Source organism: Nicotiana tabacum, chromosome 8, assembly GCF_000715075.1.
Source record: "Nicotiana tabacum cultivar K326 chromosome 8, ASM71507v2, whole genome shotgun sequence".
In the NCBI taxonomy this organism is placed as follows: domain Eukaryota; kingdom Viridiplantae; phylum Streptophyta; class Magnoliopsida; order Solanales; family Solanaceae; genus Nicotiana; species Nicotiana tabacum.
In genome coordinates, this window is record NC_134087.1 from 100,825,455 (window position 1) to 100,844,090 (window position 18,636).

Genomic DNA, 18,636 nt, shown 5'->3' on the forward strand with positions numbered 1-18,636 from the left:
TTGACTGCCTCAATCTTCTTTGGATCAACCTGAATACCCTCTGCTGATACAACATGAGCCAGGAATGCAACTGAACTCAACCAGAACTCACACTTTGAGAACTTAGCATATAACTGACTATCCTTCAGAGTCTGAAGAATCACTCTGAGATGCTGCTCGTGCTCCTTCTGGCTACGGGAATATATCAAAATATAATCAATAAAGATGATCACGAGCAAGTCCAAATAAGGCCTAAACACTCGGTTCATCAAATCCATAAAGGTTGCTGGGGATTTGTCAACCCGAACGACATAACCAAGAACTTATAATGCCTGTACCGAGTGCGAAAAGCTATCTTAGGGACATCGAAGGACCTAATCCTCAACTGATGGTAGTCAGATCTCAAGTCTATATTTGAAAATACCTTGGCACCCTGAAGCTGATCGAATAAATCATCAATCCTCGGCAATAGATACTTATTCTTGATTGTAACCTTGTTCAACTACCGGTAATCGATACACATTCTCATTGACCCATCCTTTTTCTTAACAAACAACACCGACGCACCCCATGGCGAAACACTAGGTCTAATGAAACCCTTCTCAAGCAAGTCTTGCAACTGCTCATTCAACTCTTTCAACTCTGGCGGGGCCATGCGATACGGCGGGATAGAAATGGGCTGAGTGCCCGGAGCTAAATCAATGCAAAAGTCAATATCCCTATCGGGTGGAGTCCCAGCAGGTCTGAAGGGAATACCTCAGGAAACTCGCTAACAACAGGCACAAAATCAATAGAGGGAACCTCAGCACTAGAATCGCGAACATACGCCAAATAGGCCAAACACCCCTTCTCGACCATACGCCGAGCCTTCACATACGAGATAACATTGCGGGTAGAATGACCAGGAGTCCCTCTCCACTCTAAATGAGGCATACCCGGTAAAGCTAAGGTCACAGTCTTAGCGTGGCAATCCAAGATAGCGTGGTAAGGTGATAACCAGTCTATCCCCAATATAACATCGAAATCAACCATGTCTAAAAGCAACAAATCTACACGAGTCTCAAGACCCCCGATCACCACATAGAACGATGAACTCGATCTACCACAATAGAATCACCCACCGGTGTAGACACATAAACAGGATCACTCAATGAATCACTAGGCTTGATCAGGTACGGTGCAAAATAAGACGACACATACGAGTACGTAGACCCTGGATCAAATAGCACTGAAGCATCTCTATCACAAACCAGAATAATACCTGTAATGACTGCATCTGAAGCCTCAGCCTCGGGCCTGGCTGGAAGGGCGTAACATCGGGGCTGGGCCCCACCATCCTAAACTACCTCTCTGGGACAGCCTGCTGCTGGCTGGCCTCCACCTCTAGCAGCCTGAGCTCCACCTATAAGACCTATACCTCCACCTCTAGCACATCTACCCCCACCCCTAGCTGGCTGGGTGGCCTGTGGAACACCTGGGGCCTGAACCATAGCACGAGAACCCTGATGCGGAGAACTGCTTGAAGCTCGAGGGCAATACCTAGCAATGTGCCTCGTATAGCCACAAGTAAAACAAGCCCTTGGCTGCTGGGGCTGACGACCTTGGAAACTCTGAAGCGGTGGTGCACTAATAGGTGCTAGTGGTGCGCTGAAGGACTGTTGATCAGAATACTACATCGGAGGACCACGGCTACCTGTAGCGTCGTGAGAAACCTGAAGAGCTGACTGAAAGGGCCTAGGAGGATGGCCTCTACCATATGAATCTCAACCTCCAGACGAGGTACCACTGAATCTGCCTGAATGACAGGGCCTCTTATCCGACCCATGACCACCTCCCTGTGACAGAACCATCTCAACTCTATGGGCCACATTGGTCGCCTCCTGAAAGGTGATCTCACTCCCCGCCTCCTTGGCCATCTGAAGATGAATCAGCTGAATAGGACCATCAATAAACCTCCTCACCCTCTCTCTCTCTTGGTGGGAAGTATGACAAGAGCATAGCGATCCAGATCGATGAACCTGGTCTTATACTGTGTGACCGTCATGGAACCCTGATGGAGGCGCTCAAACTGCCTTCGATAGGCCTCTCTCTGAGTAACTGGGAGAAACTTCTCCAGAAACAACATTGTAAACTGCTCCCATGTCAAAGATGGCGACCCGGCTGGCCTGGCTAGGCAATAATCCCTCTACCAAGTCTTGGCGGATCCAGACAAGCGAAATGTAGCAAAATTGACCCCATTGGTCTCAACAATACCCATGTTCCTGAGAACCTCGTGGTAACTGTATAGAAAATCCTAGGAATCCTCAAAAGAAGCACCGTTGAAAGTAGTAGTGAAGAGCTTGGTGAACCTATCCAGCCTCCACAAAGCATCGGCAGACATGGCTGCTCCATCGCCGGTCTGAGCTACTATACCCGACTGGACTGCCCCAACTGGCTGAACTGTTGGAGTCTGAATCTGAGGAGCCACCTACTCCGGAGTGCGAGTAGTAGGAGTCTGAGCCCCTCCTCTAGTCTGAGAAGTGGCTGGTGCTACAAGAAGCAAACCTGCTCGGGTGACACTCTCCATGAGGCCCACCAATCGGACCAGAGCGTCCTAAAGAACTGGGGTGGCAATGAACCCCTCTAGGACCTGATCTGGGCCCACCAGAACTGCTGGGGCCAGAACCTCCTCCTCAAAATCAACCTAAGGCTCCGCCACTGGTGCTGTTGCTCGGGGCTGAGCTCTAACCCTACCTCAGCCTCTAGCACGGCCTCGGCCTTGCCCTCTGCCCCTCATAGGAGCTGCTATTGGGGGCTCGGGCTGCTGAGCGATAGATGAGGAAGCACGTGTTCTTTCCATCTTCGAAAGAATAGAGTGGAAATCCAATTAGCATTGAGAAACAAATCCGTACGATAAGAAAGAACAAATGTGAAATTTTTCCTAACTTTGTAGCCTCTGAGGGATAAATACAGACGTCTCCGTACCGATCCCTCAGACTCTACTGAGCTTATCCGTGAATTGCGAGACCTATGTCACCTAGAGCTTTGATACCAACTTGTCACGACCCGGAATTCCCACCCTCGGGAATTATGATGTCTCCTACTCGTAGAAGTTAGGCAAGCCATGAACTTAGAAACCACTAACTCATTCGTTTTTATACATGTTTCGCCAGTTAAATTATCAATGATTAAGCAATTAAATGACAACAGAAAATAAAATTTAGCGGAAGTCTTAAATAAATATGAAACCAAAATATCTAGAAACCAATACATGTCTCTACCCAGAACCTAGTGTCACATCATCCACGGACTACTAAGAATACTACATACATCAGTTTGAAAGAAAGATAACACTGTCTGTCTTGAATACATGAGATAACACAATATAAAATAGGATAGAGTAGACGCCAGGCCTGCGGACGCATGCAAGGCTACCTCGGTGTCTAGGTGGACTAAAGGCTGGCTCCCGAGCAAATGTTGATGCTCAAACGCTGCTCCGATATCTGCACATAAGTGCAGAGTGTAGCATCACCACAACTGACCACATGTGCTAGTAAGTGTCTGGCCAAACCCCAGCGAGGTAGTGCCGAGGCTAGGACCAGACTCCAGATAAACTTGTGCAGTTATATAATATACGGCGGAAAAAGTAAATCGGTAATAAGCAATCAAAGATGGGGAAGGGGAACATGCTTTGGGGGTAGCAGATAAAACAGAATATCAAAGAATAATAAGGAAAATACAATTTAACTTCTAACACGGATAAAAAGGAAATAAGGCAATTTTCACTTTCAGTTTCATCTTGTTACAAGTGTGCAACCCGATCCCATTTCTCATATCTTGTGGTAGGCGTGCCACCCGCTCCCATTTCATTATATTTTGTGGTAGGCGTACCACCCGCTCCCATTTCATTATATCTCGTGGTAGGCGTACCACCCACTCCAATTTCATTATATCTTGTGGTAGGCGTACCACCCGCTCCCATTTTATCGATCTTGTGGTAGGCGTACCACCCGCTCCCATTTCATTATATCTCGTGGTAGACGTACCACCCTCTCCTATTTACAAGTCATCACAAAATTACAAGAAATCCCGGCAAGGGAAAAAAAATAATATAATAACTTCCCGGCAAGGGAACAACAATATCGAAACAGTCATCCCGGCAAGAGAGATTCAGCTATAACCAAATACTAACTCATTTTATAATCATCTCAATTAATGAAATACTCAATCATAACTAAGATCTACGAGGATAAAATCAATCTTTAGTCAATATAGGAGATCATTAATTAAAGCATCCGAAGTGCCATCTAAGAGCACAACAACGTTCAAATTTAAGACTCACAGTCATGCTCGACAACAACGTATAGATACTCGTCACCATGCCTATACGTCGCACTCAACAAGAAGCAAGTAGCAAATAGGACTCAACTCCTAATCCCTCAAGTTGAGGTTAGACCGAATACTTACCTTGAACTTTCACGGCCAACTCAAGCCTCGAACACCGCTTTTCCTCTCAAATTCGGCTCCAACCCAATCGAATCTATACATAATTGACTCAATATCATCAATAAGTGCTAAACAATCCAATTCCATTGTTCAATTATAACTTTCCAATCATTCTTCCCAAAATCCCAAAAATTGACCCTGGGCCCGCTTGGTCAAAACACGAGGTTTGGACCAAAACCCGATCACCCATTCACCCACGAGCCCGAATATATAATTTGTTTTCAAATCCGACCCCAAAATGAGGTCTAAATTACTAATAATCAAAAAGCCCTAACTCTACCCAAATCCCTAATTTCTACCCTTAATTACATGTTTTAGGCCTAAAAATCTAGTGGGTGTTGATGGAAAATGAAGAAAACAAGTTAAATATTACTTACCCAAGAGATTATGGTGAAGAGAAGCTTCAAAAATCGCCTAAGAGCTTTGGAGAAGAAGAGGTTTGTGAAATTTTTATAAAATCCCGAAAGTGTTCTGTTTTTGGCCTTTTTAAAATCACTGGGCGAAAATGCCCTTCGCGTTCGTGACTGACCCTTTGCGTTCGCGATGGCCAGGCTGGGTGAGCCTTTGCGTTCGTGTACACGAGCTCGTGTTCATGGAGAGTAATCTCCTCGACCCCTCGCGTTCGCGTAAGACAACTACCCCACCCCCTGCCCAGGCCCATTTGGCCTTCGCGTTCGCGTGGCTAGGACCGCGTTCGCGAAGGGTTACCCCTCCCCCCCCCAAAGCCTCACTTTCGCGACCTGAGCTACGCGTTCGCGTAGAAGGAAATTCCTTCAGTAACAATTAACCCATCGCGTTCGCGTGGGAATGACCGAAACCCTCCGAAACACATCGGAATCACACCCGAGCCCTCGGGGCTCCTAACCAAACACACGTACTAACTCAACAACTTCATACGAACTTATCCGTACGATAAAATCGCCAAAATAACCTCAAAAACAATGAATCAAACCTCAAAATCAAAGGATTTTTCTCAAACTTCATAAAACATCAACTTTAGCAATTTAGGTCCGAATCACGTCAAACGGGCTCCGTTTTCAACCAAATTTTACAGAAATGACTTAAACCATATATAAGACCTATACCGGGCACCGGAACCAAAATACGGGCCCGATACCATCGCTTTCTAATCAGATTTCATTTCAAAATTCCTTAAACATTTTCCGAAAATAATTTTACTTAAAAATTTATTTCTCGAGCTTGGGACCTCGGAATTCGATTCCGGGCATACGCCCAAGTCCCATATTTTCCTACGGACCCTTCGGGACCGTCAAATCATGGGTTTGGGTCCATTTCCGAAAATGTTGACCGAAGTCAAATTTATTCAAGGCCTCGGAAGCACAGAATGCAATTAAAAAAACAGGTGATGACCCTTTGGGTCGTCACACAATCATTTCCGGTATGTCTATTATGTGTTCCCTAGACGGGTTCACGTCATCTTGAGTCTCTACCTCATTATCATTAATATCATTTCTCACTTCCACATTCAAATTCTCTTCACTCACTTGCTCATCAACTAAAGGAACATCATCATCTTGCACTTCAATCTCATCATTCACAATTGCCTTTTGCTTGGAGGTATTCACATTACCACCTCGACTGCTTCTAGTAATCGCCACCAATGCATGCCCGGTGTTGTTCCCACCCTTTGGGTTTACAACCGTATTACTAGGTAGAGCCCTCTTAGGGCGAGTATTCAAAGATTGCAAAAGCTGGCCAAGTTGAACCTCCAAATTCTGGATTGAAGTATTGTGGGATGCTAACTGGGCATCAGAGTCGGCATTCTTCTTCATCATTTGTTCAAACATCATCTCGATCCTTCCCATCTCATTGGTTGATGAGCTAGGACCTTGGGACGGAAATGGAGGTGGGTTGTTTGGTTGTTAATACATCGGAGGCCTTTGAAAGCCTTGCCCCCGATTCCCTTAATTGCTATTATTCCAACCCCCTTGGTTGTTGTTTCCTCCCCAATTGTTGTTGTTGCCACTCCAGTTGCCCTGGTTGTTCTGGTTGCCCCAATTTTGATTGTTGTTCCCCTAGTTGCTATTGCCTTGTTGATTTTGATTGCCCCAATTTCCTTGGGATCTCCACTATTATTGTTGGTTAGGAGCATTGCCCCTTTGGCCTTGGTAATTATTCACGTACTGCACTTCTTCACTTTGCTCATCATAGCCCTCATCTTGATTGAAACCACCACTACCTTGCTCATATTGATTCGGACTACCTTGACCTTGTTGACTTCTTTGTCGCCTCTTGTTGACCAACATGTTGACACCTTCCATAGAATTTACTTGTCTAGGAGCTTGAACTTATTGCAATTGAGCTTTTGCCAACTGGTTCATTGTTGTAGTTAACTCTGCTATTGCCTGTCCATGATCATGGAGCTCTTTGTGCAAGTGGATATCAGTGGGATCACCCTGTGGCACATTGGCTTGACTTTGCCAAGCTGAGGAAGTATCTGTCATCTCTTCCAATATCTCACACGCCTCAGCATAAGGTGTGTTCAGAAAATTTCCCCCTGCTAGCTGGTTCACTACACACTGATTGGTCGTGTTAATGCCACGGTAGAATATCTACTGAATCATTGCTTCAGTCATGTCATTGTTCGGACATTCTTTCACCATTGTCTGATATCTCTCCCAGATCTCATGAAGTGGTTCATTAGGTTCCTGTTTGAAGGCCAAAATCTCATCTCTCAAAGTCGCCATATGCCTTGGCGAGAAAAACTTAGCTATAAACTTGTCCGCCAACTCATACCACGTAGTGATGGAATGGTTGGGAAGCTTTTCAAGCTAGTCCAAAGCTTTCCCTCTAAGTGATAAAGGGAACAATCTCAACCACAATGCATCCTCTGACACATTTGTTTACTTACTTCCCCAACAGGTATCCACAAAGCCTTTAAGATATTTATATGCATTCTGATGGGGAGCACCTGTGAAATACCCTCGCCGTTCCAATATAGTGAACATCACATTTGTAATTTTAAAATTGCCCGCCCTGATTTGCGGTGGGACAATTGCACTTGCATATCCTTCATTTGGAAGCACCAGATAAGCCACTTTTGGAGGTGTCGGGGGAGGGTATGGAATATTGTCATTGGCCTAGCGGCCTCGTCTTTGACCTTGAGGTACTAGAGGCACCTCATCCTCACCATTATCATCTACCTCCTCCGCCGACAGAATATTTCCAAGAGGATCATTGTTATTGTTCGCCATTTTGTACCTGAATTGATGACACACACAAGTTAGTAATACAGAAGGAAATAAAAACATGACACAAAACTAGTTAGATAGATAGCCAAAATCGTTTAGCTCCCCGGCAACGACGCGAAAAAGTGATCGGGTCCAACCCTACACCACTATAGAGTGGCAAGAGCGATCGATGCAGCTTTTACCCGAAAAGGTCGGGATCGAATCCACAGGCAGCTAAGATATGTTTGGAGTTGGATTCCTATCTAATATAGCTATGTGCAGTATTCTTGATTGCACTTCCAACCATTCTTTTTTGCTTGCTACTTCTAATTTAATACTAATGATGCACAAAATTAAGCTAAGTACATATTTTTGTAGAGTTTTCTAAATTGGCAAAAAGGCACTAGGGAAGTGACTTACTCCTAGGTGAGTATCTAACGGGATCTAGAACTTAGGGCAATAATGTTATAGTTGGGATCATGATATAGCCAATGCACGAAGATACTCACTCTATACCTCTCGGTAGTTTGAGTGACTGCCTAATTGGCTTTCTCAAGCCCAATTGGGTGTTCAAATTGTGCAAGAAAATTTAGGTTCAAGTTGGGTATTACTATCTCTAGGTTTAACCTTTTAATTGGGGCTATCAATCTCTTGAATACACCCCAATTTCTTGTTGGCTTGAAATTTCTATACTTAGTCTCCCTTTCTTAAGAAGAGCCTAAGTCAAAAAGGCACAAATTAGTGTTTTCAACCACCAATTCAACATAAAAAGCACAAATTAGGCCAAATATCAATCACCCATAAACATCTAAGCCCTAAAATAGGAGACTCATTAAATACGCACACTAGGGTTGAGCCACAACCCTAGCTAATAGGTTTAGTTACTCATATTGAAGAAGAAATCATAGATTGAGATGAAATAGAAGCCATAAAATGTAATTACAAGATAAGAATCTAAGATTAATTGTTAAACAAGCTCTAAGATTACTCAAAAAGGGTAAAAATGGCATTCACGTGCTCAGCTAAACAATAGATGACCTAATATCTGATAAAGAAGTATTTATACAGAGTTAAATTTTCTGGACAAAAATGCCCCTACGGAGGTACCGCTGACAACAGAAAATGGACCACTGCAAACGATGAGGCTACTGCGGCCTCATAAAATCAAGCGCGGACCGCGGCCTTAAACTTTCAGCTCAACTTCAGACTCTCTGAATCTCTCCTCCGCTAACCGCGATAAAAGGACCGCTGTCGCGGTAAAGGTACTGCTGTCGCACAAAAGCACCGCGGACCACGGTAACTTGCAATCCCAAAAATGCAGCTCTCTGAACCTTGCTACCGCGGATCGCAAGATCAAGACTGCCTCAGCGGTGGATCCTCCACGTCCGCAGTTGATTTTCTGCTGCAGCGCTCAGTTGACTCAGCTTTGACTTGTGCAAGTTTCACTCCTTTTTGAGTTGGTTTTGACTTTTTTGTCTCTTTTTGACCAAACACTACAAGCAAGAACAATAAGTTAGATTTTGGGAATACTTGTACACACTTTTAATACAAAACTCAAGCAAAAAGGAGCATAAAATAGACTAGAATCCCTAGTTATCACTTTCCATGAACAAAAACTACTTACGAAGGATAGGTTGTTAAGGCTGAAGATAAGCCAAGACAACTGGTGCCTGATTTGTGTAATCCAACCAGAGACAGTGGAACATTTGTTTTTTGAGTGCAATTTCTTTGCGGCATGCCTACAACTGCTATTAAAATGGGTGTAGAGAGGTACAACAAAAAATGATCTCATAGAGATATAGCGTACATCAATAAGAGAGGTCAAAGGGAAGAAGCGCAGGGCGCTTATTAAAGCAATGATAGCAGCGTTGATATACAGAATATGGTTGGCAAGGAATGAAGCTCTATGGAATCAGTGAGTCCCTACACTTGGTGTTATCAATGCACAAGTCTGACAAGAATGCAAGACTAGAGTAGTACATTTTTAAACAGGAAATGTAGCAGGAATGAGAGGGAGTGAATAGATCAATTGTGTAGGAAGCAATGGCAACAATAGAGTAGGAAGACGGAGTAGGGAAAAGAGAAGTGAGTAAAGAGAGGATAAACATTTAGGGACACTCGCATGCCTGGCTAGGATTCTTGTACAGTTTTTATTGGGTATCGGTGATAAATAAATCTTTATGTTTCACCAAAAACAAAAAAAAGGAATTTGAACTTCATAGCTTGAAAGAAAATACTCTTTTTTTTTGTTGAAACAAAACAGAAGTACTTTTTCTACAACATGAAAAGAAAGTGTTCATTTTATTGAAGTGAAAAAAAAAATACTATCTCAACAATATGAAATGAAATTACTCTTTTTGTTGAAATAAAAGAAAAAAAAAATTCTACAACATGAAAAGGAAGTACTAATTTTGTGAAAAGAAAATAAATTTTTTACACCATGAAAAGAAAGTACTTATTTTGTTGAAATGAAAGAAAATACTTTTCTACATCATAAAAAGAAAATACTCATTTTGTTGAAATAAAAAAAATACCCCATCTACAACATGAAAAGAAAGTACTCTAAATAATATTTCTATTTAGGGTGGGGGTGGGGGTCAGGAGTAGGGTGGGGGTTGGGGTGGTGGGAGGGTGGTGGAAAGTTCTAATTTTATTATTTTTCTTATTATTCTTATCATTGTTAGTATTATAAGATAAAAAACTATCAAATAAAGTTCTAAATCTAAGTTGAGGAAAGAAACCATTAGGCATGAATTAGTAGTTATTTCAAAACATAAGAAAGTTGAGAATATTACAATGATTTGGGTCAATTTGGGCTGGTTGGGTTACGACCTATTGTTTAGCCCATCTTGACCCAGCTCATCTTAACCCAAGTGAACATTGGGCAGGGTTGGGCAATAACTCATTTAATTAATCAGTCCATCTTGACCAGCCCAAATACAGTCCAAACAGCCCATTTGCCACCCCTAGTCAAAATCATCTTTTTTTGGGAGGGATTTTTTCATTCTTATACACTATTTGAAACTTTATTATCCATATTGTCCATGTTTAGTTAATTACCCGGCATAAACAAGTTTTATTTACAAAATATATATAATCCACCTTAAAAGGCTTACAATCCATTGTATGTCTTCATATAATTACGCCCCTTTCCTTTTAAGGGAGAAGTGGTTTCAGGTATCTTTGATTGGCTGTGGTCCACACCCTCTGTTACGGAATATATGCTCTACTTATCAAAGCAAAAGGCCGACCGTTCTCGAGAATATTACAGAGTGTTTTTGCAACTTGATATTGTGAAAATGTACTTTGTATAGTATGAATAAGATATCACCCTTGTCAGCTGCATCCATTTTTTCATGAACGGGAATAGAAGAAACAAGGTTGAAGTTATAGACAAGCACAAAATTCTAAATTAGAAAGAAAAAAAGAAATATTGCACCTTTATTTCATAGCCTCACTTTCATTTACCGCCTGGATTTCTTAATCTTTTTCTCTTTCAAGGAATATGTATTTTTGCTATGTTCACCACTCTATAAATTGTATTTACTTTCTAGAGTTTTCTGTGAGCTACCAGAGATAAGCTGTGTAGTGAATATGAAATAGCAGCTTCCTTGTTCTGTTGCAAAGGTAGGAACTGGTACTTGATTGATAATTTAGTTATCAAGATTCGACAATTCTAAGCAATAATCCTAAAGTTGTAAAAGGCAAAGGATAGGAGAGCTTCTTTATTTGTTTTGTACATTGTGTAATGAAGGTTGATCAGAAGATAGGGTTCCGGAAGCAAGTCATTTTGCAGTTTTGTTGTAGTTTACTGTAGGCATACAAATTAATGTGCATTTGAACTCACTTGATTAATGTGGCATGTTTCCGAGTTCGATATCTCTACACACGAAGTTCAGACTTTACCGCATGACCATTTTAGCATTGGCATACGTCAAACATGCCCCTCAAAATGCGCCTTTTGAGTAATACAGTAAAATGATTACCACCTCAGACAAAGATAAGACTTTAAAATTGAATCAGTATTCCTTCCAAAGCAATAATAATACAGGAAATGATTTTTGTTAGGTTTCAATTTATAAAATCAGTTTTATCTGTCTCTAACTCTCTATCTGTACAATTTATTTTGTTGTCAGTTTGTTAACATATTATAAATTCGTTTATATGCACACAATTTATTTATGGGAATTTTTTCGTACACTATCCAGCTAAATATAACTACAATAACATACAACTTAAATACAAGCTTTATATAAAATTTATACAATATGTTTTTTGTATATTTTGCATCTGATTTATACATAGTAAAAACAAATTTCATACAACTAACTATATATTATAAAATTTATCTACAACTTATCTACAACTTTCCCACATTATTTCTACCCAGTTAAATACAACTATAATAATATACAACTTAAATACAAAATTTATACAAAATTTATACAATATATCTTTTGTATATTTTGTATCTGATTTATAAATAGTAAAAATAAATTTCATACAACTAATTATATATTATAAAACTTATCTACAATTTATCTATAATTTTCATACATTATTTCTACTCAGTTACATACAACTACAATATCATAACTTAAATATAATTTTTATACAATATTGGTCAACTTTCATACAATAGTTAAATAAAAAAATATATAAACAATAGAATAAAAATTTTCTACAATTTCGTAAATATAATGTATATCATGTCTTCTTCTCCGAGTTTCAATCTGAAATTCAGCCAAAATCAAGTCTAATCTTCACCAAAATACCCTCAAAATTGAGATATAAACTCCAAATCATAGTCCCAATTGTTTGCAACAATACCCAATCCAAATAAATAATGGTTTTTGAAAACCCAAATTCGAATTCAAAGCTTCAAAGCCTTTTAATAGTTGTCAATGGTGGAATTGTTGCTCTTTTTTCCTTTGCTTTACATTACTGAAATTAGGGATTGAGAGATAGAGAGAGACATAGAGAGAATTCCCAATTCTTTGTAACAACACCCAATTCAAACAAATAATGTTTTTGAAAACCCAAATTCGAATTCAAAGTTTCAAAGCTTTTTAATGGTTGTCAATGGTGAAACGTGGGTGAGTGCAAGATACGTGGGGGAGGGGGTGGGATGTGGAGAGAGAAACGTGGAGGAGTGGAAGATACATTAGAGTTATTTTAGGACGCTAATTATTATCATTAATTCCCTTAAAATGTACATAAATGGTAATTAGGTATACAAAATATAATTATAATAAAACTTGAGTAGGGAGGATAAGATAGTTTCATATAGTGTATAGGAATGTAAAAATTCCTTTTTTTTGAGCTTCACATTACCTTAATCTCCCTATAAATTGATCGAGGAGTTCTCAGAGTTTGCTGTGATGACCCAAAGAGGGTCATCACCTGTTTTCTTACCCATTATGTGCTTCTGAGGCCTTAAAAACCTCATTTTTAGTCGTTTCGATTTGCGTGCATAGTCCGGACACATAGCCGGAAAGCTTAAATATGAAATTCTGTGAAAAATGCTAAAATTTGATATTAAAATGAGTAAATTTGACTCCGACCAATATTTTGTGTAAACGGACCCGGACCCGTGATTTGACGGTCCCGGAGGGTCCTTAGGAAAATATGGAACTTAGGCGTATGCCCGGAATCAAATTCCGAGGTCCCAAGCCCGTTTAATGGATTTTTGAGTAAAATTGTTTTTCTGAAATTTATAAAGAAAATTGAAATGAAAATTGGTTAGAACATGTTGGTATCGGGCCCGTATTTTGGTTCCGGCGCTCGGTACAAGTCTTATATGTAGTTAAAGATATTTCTATGAAGTTTGGTTGAAATTGGACATCATTTGACGTGTTTCGGACCTAAAACTCTAAATTTGAAAGTTTATGAAGTTTGAAGAAAAACTAATGATTTTGAGGCTTGATTCGTTGTTTTTGATGTTATTTTGGCGAGTTGATTGCACGGTTAAGTTCGTAGGATGTTGTTGAGTTAGTGCATGTGATTGGTTAGGAGCCCCGAGGGCTCGGAAGTGTTTCGGAGGTGTTTCGGAGTAGTTTTGGACTTAGAAAGATTGCAGGTTTTTGGCTTCAGCAGTTGCAAGCCATTTCTACTTCGCATTCGCGACGCATCATCCGCGTTCGCGAAGCTCTGAATTTTCCTTTCATCGCGTTCACATTCCTGCCTCGCGTTCGTGTAGAGTTATTTGACTCTGAGGACTCAGCTTCCTTTTTCCTCTTCGCGTTCGCATATACACCCTCGCGAACGCGTAGTCTTGCAGATCCCTTTCATCGCGTTCGCATGAAGGTCCACGCGTTCGCGTAGCCCAATTCCTGGACCCCCTGCCTTTTCTCTTCGCGTTCGCACTCTTCTTATCGCGAACGTGATGGTCTGCCAAGTTAACCCTTCGCGAACGCGATCTTCCTTCCGCGAACGCAAAGGGCAATTTTGCCCAGTTATAATTTTTAATCCCAGAACAGTGTAGTTGCGGGGTTTTCATAAAAACACACGAACTCCTTCCTCTCCAAGGTCCTTAGGCATCCATTGAAGCTCTCTTTCACCAACACTTCTTGGGTTAGTAAATTTCAACTCATTTTCTTCATTTTCCATCAATATCTATTGAATTTCTAAGCCTAAAACATGTAATTTAGGGTAGAATTGGGGGAATTGGGTATAGTTAGGGCTTTTTACTTTTTCTTGATTTAGACCTCATTTTGGGGTCGAATTTGAAAATAAAGTATATATTCGGGCTCGTGGGTGAATGGGGGATATGCATTTGGTCCGAACCTTGTGTTTTGACCAAGCGAGCCCAGGGTCGATTTTTGAGATTTTGGGAAGAAAGCTTGGAAATCTATAATTAGGCATTGGGTTTGTTTTGTTTACCATATATTAATATTATGAAGTCATTATTATATAGATTTGATTGAGTTAGAGCCGAATTCGATAGGGAAAGCGGTTGTTGTGGATTGATTTGGCCGTGGAAGTTGAGGTAAGTGTTTGGTCTGACCTTAGCTTGAGGAAATAGGAGTTGAGTCTTATTTGCTACTTGCTAATTATCGAGTTATAGGCATGGTGACGAGTATCTATACATTGGTGGCTAGCATGACCGTGAGTCCTTATATTGCAAATATCCTGGTTTTGTTATAACTTCCATACTTAAATTGATGATTTCTATATGTGGTAAAGAGTATGTGAAAGGCAATTGTGATCTTTGAACTTCGTGGAGCGTTGGCTCGAGTTGAAATACAAATTGTGAAGGTATATGAGATAATTAAATTTTTGGAGCATTGGCTCAAATGATAATATGAACTATGAGATGAAAGTGAAATAAAGAGAAAGAGTTATTGGTTTATTCCCTTCCTGGGACGTTTCGTTGTTTTGTTGATTTTCTCCCTTGCCGGGATATGGAAACTCATTGATATTGTTCCCTTGCCGGGATTTAACTGTTTAATTGCATTCCCTTGCAGGGATTTCTATCATTATTTGTTTACTTCCTTGCCCCTTATTTGTGATTGTTGTTTGGGTAAGGAAGAGTGATAAAGCACGAAGGGTGATGCCGTGCATTGTTTGATATTGTGAGGAAAGAGTGTAAATCATGAAGGGTGATGCCGTGCACTGCTTGATATTGTGAGGAAAGAGTGTAAAGCACGAAGGGTGATGTCATGTCGTACGATATACCATTCCATACGGATATTCATTGATTATACTGTGAGGAAAGAGAGTAAAAGCATAAAGGGTGATGTCGTGTACATGATTATTGATACGATTGATTTGGTGAGGACGAGAGTAAAGCACGAAGGGTGATGTCGTGCAAGTTTGTGATTTCTGATTCTTATTGATATTCTGGCCTTGTTGTTTCTTTCTTTATCTGAGATTACTTATTTGAAACTGTTATCTCCCCACAGCATGTTCCCCTTCCTTTATTAATTGGTTACTTCCTGTATTTCTTTTCCGTTGTATATATATATATATATATTCGAACTACACAGGTTTACTTGGTTGTCTGGTTCTAGCCTCGTCACTACTTTGCCGAGGTTAGGCTGGGCACTTACCAGCACATGGGGTCGGTTGTGCTGATACTACACTCTGTGCTATTTTGCACAGATCCAAGTTTTGGACAGCAGCAACAGTAGCGTGGGAGCAGGCCTTCAGTCTAGCGAGACACCGAGGTAGCCTTGCAGGCGTCCGCAGGCCTGGCGTCTCCCCTATCTTTTACTTTAGACTGTTATCTCATTGTATTTGAGACAAACAGATATATTTATTTCAGACAATGTATTTAGTATTCTTAGAAGTTTGTGAGTATTGTGACACCAGTCTTGGGTAGAGGCTTATGTTGAATTCTTCCGCATTTCTATTCAGCTTTTCGTTAATTTAAGACTTCTGCTTATTTAGTTAAATCGGTTGCTTTTATTTTAATGCTGATAATTATTAAAAAGGATTATGTTGTTAATGATAAAGTAAGTAATGTTTGGCTTGCCTAGCTCCCAATAGTAGGCGTCATCACGACTCCCGAGGGTGGGAAAATCCGGGTCGTGACAAGTTGGTATCAGAGCTCTAGGTTACATAGGTCTCACAACTCACGGACAAACTTAGTAGAGTCTGAGGGATCGGTACGGAGACGTCTGTATTTATCCCCCAGAGGCTATATAGTTAGGAAACTTCACATTTGTTCTTTCCTGTTTTGCGGTTTTGTTTCTCAAATACTGATTGAATTTCTACTCTGTTCTTTCGTAGATGGTGAGAACACGCGCTTCCTCATCTACCGCTCAGCAGCTCGAGCCCCCAGCAGAAGCTCCCGCCAAGGGCAGAGGGCGAGGTCGTGCTAGAGGCTGAGGTAGGGGCAGATCTCAGCCCCGAGCAGCAGTACCAGTGGCGGAGCCTCAGGTTGATTTCGAGGAGGAGGTTTTAGCCCCAGCAGTTCCGGTGGGCCTGGCTCAGGTCCCAGAGGGGTTCATTGCCACCCCAGTTCTTTAGGACACTCTAGTCCGATTAGTAGGCCTTATTGAGAGTGTCACCCGAGCGGGTTTGCTTCTAGTAGCACCAGCCACTTCTCAGGATGGAGGAGGGACTCAGACTCATGCTACACGCACTTTGGAGCAGGTAGCTCCCCAAGTTCAGGTTTCAGTGGTTCAGCCAGCTATGGCAGTTCAGCCGGGTATAGTGGCTCAGGTCGGAGATGGAGCGGCTATGTCCGCCGATGCTTTGTGGAGTCGGGACAAGTTCACCAAGCTCTTCACTACTACATTCAACAGTGCTTCTTCTGAGGATCCCCAGGATTTCTTATATAACTGCCACGAGGTTCTTCAGAACATAGGTATTGTTGAGACCAATGGGGTCGATTTTGCCGCCTTTCGCCTATCTGGATCCCCCAAGACTTGGTGGAGAGATTATTGTTTAGCCAGACCAGCAGGGTCGCCGTCTTTGACTTGGGAGCAGTTTTCAGAGTTGTTCCTGGAGAAGTTTCTCCCCATTACTCAGAGAGAGGCTTTTCGGAGGCAGTTCGAGCGCCTCCAGTAGGGTTCCATGACGGTCACTCAGTATGAGACCAGGTTCATTGATCTAGCTCGACATGCTCTTGTTATACTCCCCACCGAGAGAGAGAGAGTGTGGAGGTTTATTGATGGTTTGATCTAGCTGATTCGTCTCCAGATGGCTAGGGAGACTGGGATTGAGATCAGCTTTCAGGAGGCGGACAACGTGGCCCGCAGAGTTGAGATGGTTCTATTACAGGGAGGTGGTCACGGGTCGGATAAGAGGCCCCATCATTCAGGCAGATTCAGTGGTATCTCGTCTGGAGGCAGAGATTCTTATGGTAGAGGCCATCCTCCTAGGCCCTTTCAGTCGGCTATCCAGGTCTCTCATGGTACTTTAGGTGGTCGTGGTTCTCAGCCGCATTATTCTGATCAGCAGCCTTACAGTGCACCACCAGCACCTATCAATGCACCGCCGCTTCAGAGTTTCCGAGGTGGTCATTCAGGTCGACAGGGTCAGTCTCAGTTTCCTCAGCAGCCAAGGTCTTGCTATACTTGTGGTGATCCAAGTCACATTGACAGATTTTTCCCTCGAGCACCAGTAGTTCGTAGCATCAGGGTTCTCGTGCCATGGTACAGGCACCAGGTGTTCCACAGCCCGCCTAGCCAGCTAGAGGTGAGGGTAGAGGTGCTAGAGGTGGAGGTAGAGGTCATAGAGATAGAGCTCAGGCTGCCAGAGGTGGAGGCCAACCAGCAGTCGGCGGTCCTAGAGAGGCAATTCAGGGTGGTGGGGCCCAGCCCCGATGTTATGCTCTTCCAGCCAGGCCAGAGGCTGAGTCTTCAGATGCAGTCATTACAAGTACTATTCTGGTTTGTGATAGAGAGGATTCAGTGCTATTTGATCCAGGGTCTACGTATTTGTATGTGTCCTCTTATTTTGCACCATACCTGGTTCTGCCTAGTGATCCACTGAGTATTTTTGTTTATGTGTCTACACCAGTGGGTGATTCTATTGTGGTCGATCGAGTTCATCGTTCCTGTATTGTGGTGATTGGGGGTCTTGAGACCCGTGTTGATTTGTTGCTTTTAGATATGGTCGACTTCGATGTTATATTGGGGATGAACTGGTTATCCCTGTATCATGCTATCTTGGACTGCCATGCTAAGACCATGACCTTAGCCTTACTAGATTTGCCCCGTTTAGAGTGGAGAGGGACTCCAGGTCACTCTACCCGTAGTGTTATTTCGTATGTGAAGGCTCGGTGTATGGTCGAGAAGGGGTGTTTGGCTTATTTGGCTTTGGTGCGCGATTCTAGTGTTGAAGTTCCCTATATTGATTCGGTACCCGTGGTTTGTGAATTTCCTGAGGTCTTTCCTTCAGACCTACCGGGGATGCCATCCGACAGGGACATTGATTTCTGCATTGATTTGGCTTCGGGCACCCAACCCATTTCTATCCCGCCGTATCACATAGCCCCGCTAGAGTTGAAAGAGTTGAATGAGCAGTTGCA